This window comes from Mustela erminea, chromosome 1, assembly GCF_009829155.1.
Source record: "Mustela erminea isolate mMusErm1 chromosome 1, mMusErm1.Pri, whole genome shotgun sequence".
Taxonomy (NCBI): Eukaryota; Metazoa; Chordata; class Mammalia; order Carnivora; family Mustelidae; genus Mustela; species Mustela erminea.
Genome location: NC_045614.1, coordinates 94,349,318 through 94,361,402, shown reverse-complemented (window position 1 = coordinate 94,361,402; position 12,085 = coordinate 94,349,318). Strand labels below are relative to the sequence as shown.

The window sequence follows — 12,085 nt, the reverse complement described above, 5'->3', positions numbered from 1 at the left end:
GAGATGCCCTCCTCCTACAATCAAGAACCAGGCAGGTATGTGCTCTCACTATTCTTACTCAACAAAGCGCTACAAGTTTTAGCTAGCTCAGCAAGGCAAGAAAACGATATAAATGGCATATAGATCAGAAAAAGAAGAAATAAAACTCTCCTTATTTACAGATGACATGACTGATTACAGATAAGATCCTAAAAGCCACCAAAAATTGCTCCCCCCAAACAAACAAAAAACCACTCAAACCCTCCTAGTATTAACTAGTGAATTCAGCAAAGTCGTAAGACAGAAGATCAACAAGCAAAAAATCAACTGTCTTTCTATATACTATCAATGAACACATGGACACCAAAATTAAAAAAGCAATACCACTTATAATTACTAAAATAAAAAAGGAAAAAAAAATGAAAAGAGGTGCAAACCTTACAAAATATGAAGGAGACTATATGTTGAAAATTACAAAATGCTGACGAAAGAAATTAAACATCTAAATAAAAGTGTTTTTGAAATAGAAGACTCAAACATAGTGAGGATGTTATTTTTTCCCAAATTGATATACAGGTTTACATTAATTCTTATCAAAGTCCCAGAATTTTTATTTTTTTATATCCAGACAATTATTCTATAATTTAGATGGAAAGGCAAAATAACTAGAGTAACTAAAATGTTTTAAAGTTAAAAAAAAAAATGGGGGAAGCTTACTATATAGCTAGAGTAGTCAAGATTGCATGGTATCAGCAAAGAAACAAATAGCAGTTGTGGAAAAGAAAGAGAACCCAAGGGACACCTGGTGGCTCAGTCAGTTAGGCGACATCTAGGTGGCTCAGTCAGTTAGGTGTCTGCCTTTGGCTCAGTCATGATCCATGGGTCCTGGGATCAAAGTCCTGCATCAGGCTCCTTGTTCAGCAGGGCACTTGCTTCTCCCTCTGCCTGCCCCTCTGCCTGTTTGTGCACCCTCTCTCTGGCTCTCTCCCTGATCAAGGTACAAAAAGTAATTCAGTGGGGGTGGGGGGAAGCTTTCTCAACAAATGATGCTAAAGCAAAAGGACATCAATATCCCTCGCCCCCACAAAAAAAGTACAAGACCTAATCTCACACCTTAGACAAACATAAACTCAACATGAATGACAACCTTAAATGTAAAACTATGAAACTTTAAGAAAAATATATAGGAGAAAATCTTCAGGATACAGAGCTAGGCAAAGAGTTCTTAGACTTGGCAACAAAAGCAAGATCCATAAAGGAAAAACTCAAGAGTAGAAAAATTCAATTAGAAAACGAGCAAAAAACATGAAGAAGATATAGAGATGGCAAACAAACACATAAAAAGATGTTCATCATCAGCAGCTATTAAGAAAATACAATGAATGTATAATGAACCCCACAGCTATCACCCAACTTCAATTACCAATACTCTGGCTTTGCAGTTCATTTATCCCCCCTAATTTTTGGTGGGAGTACTGGAATCCTATGATTTCACCTATAAATACTAACAGATAAGAACACATACCCCAAATAAATACTTTAAAAAAAAAAAAAAACCACATACCCCACAAAAAAAATCAAGGGGTCTTTTACCTTTTTTGCCATGGGCCACCACACTGTAGCAAAAAGGTTAAGTCTGGTAAAACTATAACCCCTACTCAGAATAAGGTTTTAGGTACATAAAAATACATGGCATTGCAAATAAAATAAACTATACTGAAATTCAGTTATCAAGGTATTTTTTAAAAACTTGTACTGTTAAAAATGTGTCTCTTTATTAAGGTTAAGAGAACCTGCAAACAATTCTTTCATTTCATCCAGTACTGACATTCAAGTTTCACTGAGTCTATTGAAATAAAAAGTCTTTTATAGTTGGTTTGAACTGGGATCTAAACTAAGTCTGTATATTGCACTTTGGTTAATGTTTTATATCTCCTTAATCTACATAACACAGTCCTCTTTCCCCACTATTTCCATGCCATTTATTTGTTGAAGAACCTGCCTCTATTTGTCCTATAGCACTTCCCACACTGGATTTGATTGAGGTACGTCCTCATGGTGTTCCTTTATCTCCTCTATTTCCTGTAAGTTGGTAATTTTAACTAGAGCCTTTACTGCCCCACCCCACCCCAGATTCTTTTGTTGTTGATGATGCAAAAATACTTCACAGATGGGGCACCTGGGTGCCTCAGTCAGTTGAGCAACGGCCTTCAGTTCAGGTCATGATCCTGGGGTCCTGCGAGAGAGCTCAACACCACGCTCCCAGCTCCATAGAGAACCTGCTTCCCCCTCTCCCTCTGCTTGTATTCTCACTCACTCACTCTCTCTGTCAAATAAATGAATTAAACCTTAAAAAAAAAAAAAAGAATACTTCATAGATATTCTCGAAAAATACTTATTGGCATAATACAGGAGGCACCCTGGTCTGGCTGATGTTTAAGATGAACAGTGGATACAGTAGCATCAAACTGATTCACCCACCATGTTCCCCATCAAACCTTCACCTAATGGGTTTATCAGCCACTGATGACCACTGCCCAGATCTACCATTTCCAAAATGCTCTGCTAGCTATACATGCCTTTAGAAATTGCGACTGTTTTACTAAGAACATTTTTGATTACATTAGTACAGAGACCCTACAAGAAAGGCAGAATATATGTCTCTGTGTTTAGAACACCAACTATATAAAAACTAGATTCATTTGTTTCCACTTTTTGGAGATCACTTTATTTTTCCTTTTAATAATTTAATTATTTGGGGGGGGTACCTGGGTGGCTCAGTCATTAAGCATCTGCTTTTGGCTCAGGTCATGATCCCAGAGTCCTGGGATCGAGCCCCAAATAGGGTTCTCTGCTCAGCGAGAAGCCTGCTTCTCCCTTTCCCACTTCCCCTGCTTGTGTTCCCTCTCTTGCTGTGTCTCTCACGGTCAAATAAATAAAATCTTTTTTAAAGTTTCTTTATTTATGTAAGTAATCTCTACACCCAATGTTGATCTCACAAACCCAAGATCAAGAACTGCATGCTCTTCTGAATGAGCCAGTCAGGTATCCCTAAAATTTAATTTTATTTCATTATTATATAATGCATTTGGATGGTTCTAAAAAGTTTAACAATCGAACAAGGTACACTCAGAAAGCTCTGCTTCCATACTCACCTTCTCTCTCTTTTCTCTCCCTCTCCCTACAGGATAACCATTTTTTATTGGTTTTGGTTTATCTTTCTATTATTGCTTTTTGAATATGTAAAAGAAAACATATGTAAATTAGAAATTCTAATTTTCACACTCCCTCACAACAAATCATGTACACACACAAAGGGAGGGGCACATTATGTACTGTCTGAACCTTGCTTTAAGTTCAACAATATATCTTGAACATCATTCCATAGCAGGATCAGAGTTCTTTTCCAGTAACTAACTACTGCCCAGTACTTCATCATTATAGAAGTATCTCAGTTTCCTCAACTTGACCTTACTGACAATGAGTTATTTCCAGCCTTCTGATAATAACTAGTGTTGCAATGAACAGTTTAATATACATGTCATTTTGTTTTTCTGTTAGTGTGACTTTGGGTTAGAATCAAAGAAATAAGAATGCTGAGTTGAATCTTAACATTTATATAATTTTGTGAGATGGTGCCAAATACCCTATCTATAGTTTCTTTATCCCTCTGTATTTTCCACAATATATGGGAATGATTATTTCCTCACAGCATTACCAACTAAATATGGATCCTGGATTTCTGTCAGATAAGGACTGGTATTTCAAAGCAGTTTTTAATTATTTCTCCATTAGTGAAATTAAGCACTTTTCCCCAAATTTGAGGAACATTTATTTTTGTTTTTCTGGGTGAACTACCTGTTTATATCTTTTGCCCATTTTCCCAAGGTATGGCTTTTCTTTTCCAACTTTTAGAAGCCCTTTATATAGTAGGAATACTTGCCCTTTGTCTTTGATATAAATTTTTCTCCGTCATTTATCATTTTAACTTGATTATTATATTTTATGTATAAAAATTTAAAGAACAACTTGACAGTAACTGTCAAAATTTTACATGCACATTTCTTTGAATCAGCATACTACAGGAAAAAATAATCCAAGTATTCAAAGTATTCATGTAAAAATGTTTTTGCTGTGGCACTGCTAGGAACTGTGAAAAGTAAGGAATGAAATACACTGACAGTGTCTAAACTGTAAGCACTTGCATGCAGAATGACCAATAAATATTAAGCAAAAATGCAAATTCTAAAACAATAGCATTATAATTCTATTTTTTAAAAAAAGTTCCATTACATATATTTGTATATGCATTAAAAAGTTCTGGGAGGATATATATACATCAAATTGTCAAAGTGGCAGCTTTTGATTACATTAGTACAGAGATTGATAAAACTTAGTCCATACTCCACAGATATGTGTGGTTTGAGTGTTTCACAAAAATATTACTCTATACTTTTACAAAATGTACTATAAGAAGAGAAAACCAACTGAAAGCTGTAACTAACAGGAATTGGCAGCCAAAACGCAAAGTAGGTGTGAGGAAACATGGAGATAGTATGAGGAAAAAGAAATGATAGGGAACTGAGGGAAAAAGAAATGAAAAAGAAACTTTGCTTTGATGACTATTTCTTCAGTAAGCAGCAGGTAAAAGAGTTAACTTGAATTCAGAATCCTGATAATAGGGAAAATAATCTTTAAACGCAAGAAATAGTAATGACATGCTTACACAAGAGGGACAACAACTGAGGCCAAATGAGAATGCCTACTCATGCCTACTCTAAAGCATAAACTAAGAGTAGACTGGGTAGAAACATTTGCACTATTTTAACAACCACTTCCCTCCTGATCTCTTTTAGCCAAGCTTAGTTCAAATTACATAAACTGAGTATGATACAACTCCACTGTTCTTTGGTCCAGCCAAGAGGCCTGGTTGTAAAGATGGTCACTTAACATTCTATATTCTCCTATAAAAGTTTCAGCTCCATGTTTTCAACTACACTCATGTAATTTACACTTGGCTGCTCCTGGCCCCTACTCTTGCTTTCAGGAACAGGATTCCTGTCCTTTGGTCTACGTCCTTGTACCTGGCACCTGAACCCAGGCACCTGAACCTTACCAACCAGTGACCAATTACTGCCTGAAATCAAGTATTGCCTTTCTTTGATAGAATGGGAAATGCTTATTTTGATCCCCACCGATTGCCGGCCCTGCTCTGATAATACAAGTATCAAGGACCCTGGAATTGACATCAAGTCCCTATGTACACTGCTCACATCCTGCTTGTCTATTACTCCTGGGCTTATTTTCCTGATCTCAATTTGCTTTTCAAATTCACCTCCAATCTCATTCCCAAACTAGACCTATACATACTTGCTGATCATACTCCTGGCCTTTCCTGATCTGGATATTACAAGAATAGGACCAAAGTGAAAGTAAAGAACTCGCTTAGTGTCACTGGGACAATACAAAATTTACAGTTCACTGACCAGCCAGCGGCCTCAACTTCAAGCTCTAACAATTTGCAGTACCATGCTGCCTCTTAAAGACCAGAAAATAAGGGTACAGGTTATAGATGGACAGAAATCTTCTACCTACTAAATCAGCAATTCTCCAACTATTTAGTCTCAAAACCCCTTTACATACTTACAAACTGAAGACCCAAAAAGGTTTTGTTTATGTTGGCTTTATCTACCAACACTTACCACACTGGGAATTGAAAGTGAGAAAAATGTTTGGATATTTTAAAATTCAATTAAATATGATATTTAATTCAATATGGAACATTTTTATGAAAATTATGTTTTCCCACACAAAAACATTAGTGAAAAGAGTGGTGTTATTTTACATTTTTCCAAATCTTTTTAATGTCTGACTTAATAGATTCTTATATCTGTTTCTGCACTTAATGTATTGCAACATACTATTCTGCTTGATAAGAAAACTTGGTGTCACACAAATATGTAGCTGGAAAAAGAAGAGTACTTTCAAGAATCTTTTCAGATAATTGTGGATATTCTTCACTAAAACTTGACAAGTGGTAGAGTTTCTTAAATACTAGTTTGTAATGTGGAATCTAAAGCTTTACCAAGTCAACTTTTTCACACAGTTATATTAAAATTCACTGGCCTAAGTACCTTTAATTCCAGAGGAAATGGATAAGCCCACTGCAGCCTCTCTCTCCAACTGATTACAACTAAAATCTCCAGAAATAATACAAAGACTCAGCTCCTGAGGACTCTGAAAAGTAAGTAACAGGCAGGTTGGGAAGGGAAATCAATCTGAAAAAAGACCAATACATCAACAATAAATTTCCTTTTGGTTTCCCCCCTCCTGCTTTATTTTCTGGCTGTGACCCAAAGGTAGGCATAACAGGAAATTACACAGCAGGTGCAGTCAGGAAAAAGCTCAAGAGAAGCTCATTTGGACAAAAGGGGAAAAAAGCTCTTGAAAGCCAGAAGACTGCGAGTTAAATCCCTGAGGTTTTATGTCTTCTTTTTTCCCCCTCTTCCAGTGCTGGTCCAAGGCCAGCCTCAGCTGTGGATCTGTACCACTGCCACAATGGTGGAGATGGCACATACAGTAAGACCCCAAAAGAAAACCTACTCCTCCGGATAAAGGAAAAGAAAAAGTAACTAGTTGGTACAAAGAATATGAGGGAAATACCCACTATCTCACCGCTTTACCTGAAGTCAAGCACAGCCATTCCCAGAACTGAGTAACAACATGAAAGACAAACTCATAATAAGAGAACCTAACGTTTCTGGTAAAAGGAACCAGAAAGAGGGTTGCTGGGCATAGGTAAATATGGGGAAAATTCCCATGAGAAAAGAGCCGGTGAAGGTAATCTATGACAAAGACTCTCTTCTCAAATAGGCTCCTCTAAGCCCTCTTCTTGACTAGGCTTCAATTTTGGCCCATTAAAAATTGCAGGCTAAATGATTTTGTCCACACTCTCACACTGTAAGACTTGAACAAACACTAGCATTGTTTCTAAAGGCTTAAAGGCCGCCATCTCTCAGATGACAACTCCAGCCCCCTAAGTTCCTACACTAGGAAGCTAGATATTGCAAGAATTTACTGTTTGTTCCAGCCCAAACTTAGTGATAAGAAGAGAGGTCCCTATAACCCCCTGTAGAACAGTTACTTTAGAAAGCTTGAAATTATAAATATTTGCACTGCCCCTTTGAAATATAAATCTTCTACCACCTAGAGGTGTATTCTCAGAACTGAGAGCCATCTCCTTAAAATGTGAACATTCAATGGGGGCACCTGGGTGGCTCAGTTGGTTGGACATCTGACTCCTGGTTTTGGCTCAGGTTATGATCTCAGGGTTGTATAATCAAGCCCCATTATCAGGCTCTGCACTGGATGTGGAGCCTTCTTGGGATTCTCTCTCTACCTCTTCATACCACTGTGTACACATACTCCCTCAAGTAAAGAAATGAATGAATGAATAAATAAAATGTAAACATTCAACAAGATTTAACTCATTCTTGCTCCTTACCCTGTACAGAGTAAGGGTCCAACTTTGGTGGGCACCTTGCTCTAGTTTGTACCACATCCCTTGTCATAAAGATAAGTTTGTTTTTCCTCTGGATAAGTGTCAATTACAAATCCAGATGGCATAGCCAGGTAGACCAATTAAAAAAGCACTGAAAATTGAAGTACAAAAATAACTACCACCCAAGTTCCAGACCATCCCTGACTATTACAGACAACACACAAATTCAAACATAACAGCAAAGGTTTAGAAAATGAAACGGATGCTGGCACTACTGCCCACAAAAAGCAGAAAGACTGGCTTTAATCTAGTCAGATTGATACCTGCTAAAACAACAGCAAAATAAAAATTCTCCAAGGGATTTTAACAGGATCCAAAGTCTCACAAAATAATATTTACAATGTCCAGTATACAATCTAGAATTGTCCAAAATACAAAGAAGCAGGAAAATCTGGCCAGTAAGAGCTGGAAGAAAAAGACAATGAACAGATGCCAACCGAGAAATGACCCAGATGTTGGAATTATCACAAGACTTAAAAGCAGCTGTTATAACCATGCTCTATATGGTAAAGTGAACACTCTCAAAACAGAGAAAGGTAAGTCTCATCTGAGAAGAAGCTATTAAACAGAATCAAAGGGTAATTAAATAACTAAAAATCACAATATTTGAAATAAAAACTTCATTAGAGAGGCTGAATAGCAGAATCAAGATGACAGATGTATTAATTTCCTATGGCTGCCTTAACAAAAGTGCCACAAACCAGGTGGTTTAAAATAAATTCTGTCATAGATCTGATGGTATCAATAGGATTCAATCAAGGAATCTGAAATCAAGGTGTTGACAGAGCTGTACTACCTCTGAAGGCTCTAGGGAAGAATGTGCACTTTTTCTCTTCTAGCTTCTGGTGGCTGTCAGTATTCCTTGTGGCTACATCACTCTAACTCTGCCTCTGTGGTCACACTGCCTCTTCCTCCTCTTCTTTAAAATCTCCCCCTGCCTCATTAGGTCACATGTCCCTGTACTTCTGGCTCATCTGATAACCCAAGATATATTCCACCTCTCAAAATCTTTAAAGTCATTAATCACACCTTTTGCCATGTGAGGTTAATATAAATCCCAGGGATTAAGAAATGAATATATCTTTTTGGAGGCTGCCATTCAGCATACTTCAAGAGAAGACGGACGGTATGAACCTGAAGACAGGTCAATACAAAATATCTAAGCTGAAGAGCAGAGCAGGGAAAATATTTTTTAAAAAAACAGGGATTCAAGGACCAATGGGACAATATCAAAAGAGCTACTATTCATTCTTTGAAGTTCCTGAAGAAAAGATAATGGTGCAGAAAAAAATACCTCGAAAAACAGTGGTAGAAATTTTCTGAAAGTCTGCAAAGGACTCAAAATTACAGACTGAAGAAATTAAGCAAACTCTAAACAGGATAAACTCAAACCATGTCCAGGCACATCATAATCTAACTGCTAAAAACCAAAGGTAAAAGGAAAATCTTAAAAGCAGCCACAGAAGAATAACATATTATACGCATGGCAGTGGGTTTTTTTTTTTTTTTTTGAAGATTGTATTTATTTATTTGACAGAGAGAGAGAGATCACAAGTAGGCAGAGAGGCAGGGAGAGAGAGAGAGAGAGGGAGAAGCAGGCTCCCCACTGAGCAGAGAGCCCGATGTGGGGCTTGATCCCAGGACCCTAAGATCATGACCTGAGCTGAAGGCAGAGGCTTTAACCCACTGAGCCACCCAGGTGCCCACATGGCAGTGGTTCTTAACTGGGGATTATGTCACACTCAAGGGGATTATTTAACAATGCCTGAAGTAATTTTTTATTGTCACAACTGGAGAGGGTGACAAGACTGTGCTACTAGGAGAGGCCAGGAATACCACTAAACATCCTATAATAAACAGGACAGGCCTCCACAATAAGGAATTACCCAGCCCAATGTGCTGAAGTTAAGAAAACCTGACATAGGAGCAATCTGAGTAACTAAGGACTTCTCACCAAAAACCATTACCATAACTTAAGAATACTGAAAGCAATAATGATACTGTTATGCTGAAAATAAATTTAAAAAAAAAAAAAGAATACTGAAAGCAAGCAACCAAAAATCCAGAATTCTGTATGTAGTGACAATACCCTTCAGGAATGAAATGACATAAAGACATTCTCAGATGAAGAAAAACTAAGCCATTCTGTTGCCCAGTGGACTGCCTCTAATAGAAATGTAAAGGAAGGTCTTAAGGCTAAAAGACGAGTGATTATCAGAGGGAAACATGAAACTTCAGCAATGAAAGAAGAGCAAAAAAATGGTAAATATTTTGGTGAATATAATAAGATTCTTTTTCATCTCTTAAATTCTTTAAAACACACGTAATTCTTGAAAAGGAATATTATAATACTAACACGGGAGTTTCACATATGTAGAATTCAATGACAATTGACAATTAACAACTATATGACAATTAACAACTATATAAAGTGGGGAGGGCAATGGGACCTATATGGCTGTAAAGTTTTATGTTCTATTTTAAGTGGCAAAATGTAAATTCTAGATATACTGTGAAAAGTATATTATAATCTTTAGGGCAATCACTTAAAAAAAAAAAAAAGTAAGACAAAGAGATATAACCCATAACCCCAAACCAGTGGAGACAATAAAATGGATACTTAAAAAAGTACTCTGGAGCACCTGGGTGGCTCAGTCATTAAGCATCTGCCTTCAGCTCAGGTCATGATCCCAGGGTCCTGGCATCAAGCCCCACACTAGGCTGCCTGCTCCACGGGGAACCTGCTTCTCCCTCTCTCACTCTCCTGCTTGTGTTCCCTCTCTCGCTGTGTCTGTCTCTGTCAAATAATTTTTTTTTTAAGTCTTTAAAAATTTTTTTAATTTTTTAAAGATTTTAAAAAAGATTTTATTTATTTTATTTGTCAGAGAGAGAGCGAGCGAGCGAGCGCACAAGCAGGCAGAGGTGGAGAGAGAAGCAGACTCCCTGCCAAGCAAGGAGCCCGATGCGGGACTCGATCCTAGGACCCCGAGATCATGACCTGAGCCAAAGACAATAAATAAAATCTTCACCAAAAAAAAAAACAAAAACAAAAAAAAAACCCCACAAGAAATAGATAACACATAATTAAACTCAAAGATATCAATAATTACATTAAATAATTGGTCTTAATTGAAGACAGAGAGGTGATCAAATTAACAAAGACTCAACTGTTATCAGAAACCTATTTTGAATATAATGATACACAGCATAAAAGTAAAAGGATCATACAAACAGGAATCAGAAGAAAGCTGGAGTTGCTATATAAGTACCTGACAAAGGAGATTTCTGAACAAGGAAAATCACCGGGTAGGGCGACATGAGATAATGAGAAAAAGGTCAATTCATCAAGATGACACAACAAATTTAAATGTATCTATACTTAAAAGAGTTGCAAAATTAATAAAGTAAAAATGATCAGTATGAAAAGAAGTAAATAAAACCATTATTCTCGAAAACTGCAACTACTTTCAGTAATCCATAAAATATGTAGAAAAGCAGCAAAAAAACCAGACTCAACCAACATTTATACAATACTATACAACAACATAAACATCTTTTCAAGTGCACATGGCATATTCACCAAGACAGGTCATATTCTGGAACATAAAATAAATTTTAATAAATGTGAAAGAGTTAATATCACATAGCAGACATTCTCTATGACAGAATTAAACTAGAAGTATCAGAAAGATAACTAGAAAATCTAGAAGTATTTGGAAATTAGACAACATACCAAATGACTCATGTATCAAAGGGAAAAACTCAGGGGAAATTAGAAAATATTTTGAACTAAGTAAAAATGAAAACACAACATGTATTTGTTACCTGCAGCTAAAGTAGTACTTATAAGGAAATTTATAGTATTGATTGCCAATGATGTTAGAAAACAAGTCCCAAATCAATACTGTAAGCATCTGGGGCACCTGGATGGCTATGTAGATCAAGCATCCAACTTTTGATTTCAGCTCAGGTCATGAGTTCAAGCCCCACACCAGGCTCCAAAATAAATAAATAAATAAATAATAACAACAACAACAATAGTAATAAATAATGTCCGTTTCTGCCGTAAGAAACTAGAAAAGCCCATTATACCCACAGGAAACAGAAGGAAGGACATGAATAAAGACCAGAAATCAGTGAGACTGAAACAAAAATTGGAGAAAAACCACTGAAACCAGAAGATGTTCTCTGAAAAGATCAAGAAAATTGGTTAACTCTTTAGCAAGAACTACTAAAAAGATAAATTTGCCAATGTCTGAATTGAAAGAAACATAAAACATAAAAACATAGTAAGAAAATACTATTGTTATGGTCTGAACGTTTTGTCTTTCCAAAATTAATGTTGAAATCTTAACCCCCATAAGATGATAGTCATTATGAAGCAGGGCCTTTGGTAGCTCATTAGTCCCAAGGGCTGGAGCTCTGATGAATGAGATTAGTACTTCCCCAGCCCCTTCCACCGTGTGAGGATACAAGCCGCCTGCAACATGGAGGAGGGAGGACTCCCCTAACCATGCTGGCACCCTAATCACAGACTTCCAGCTT

At 36.8% G+C, this 12,085-nt stretch overlaps 1 protein-coding gene across 4 annotated transcripts in view; it reads right to left on the bottom strand.

The window, feature by feature from the left end:
- Positions 1-12,085, bottom strand: part of NCK1 (NCK adaptor protein 1) — an 81,081-nt gene that overhangs the window by 30,743 nt on the left and 38,253 nt on the right. Inside the window, exon 1 of one of the 4 annotated variants that reach the window (XM_032333935.1) lies at positions 6,114-6,187. The exons of the other annotated variants lie outside the window; for them this stretch is intronic. The gene's annotated coding sequence lies outside the window, so the exon portion shown is untranslated. Of the gene's footprint in view, positions 1-6,113; positions 6,188-12,085 lie in introns of those variants that run through there. 4 annotated transcript variants of the gene reach the window in all.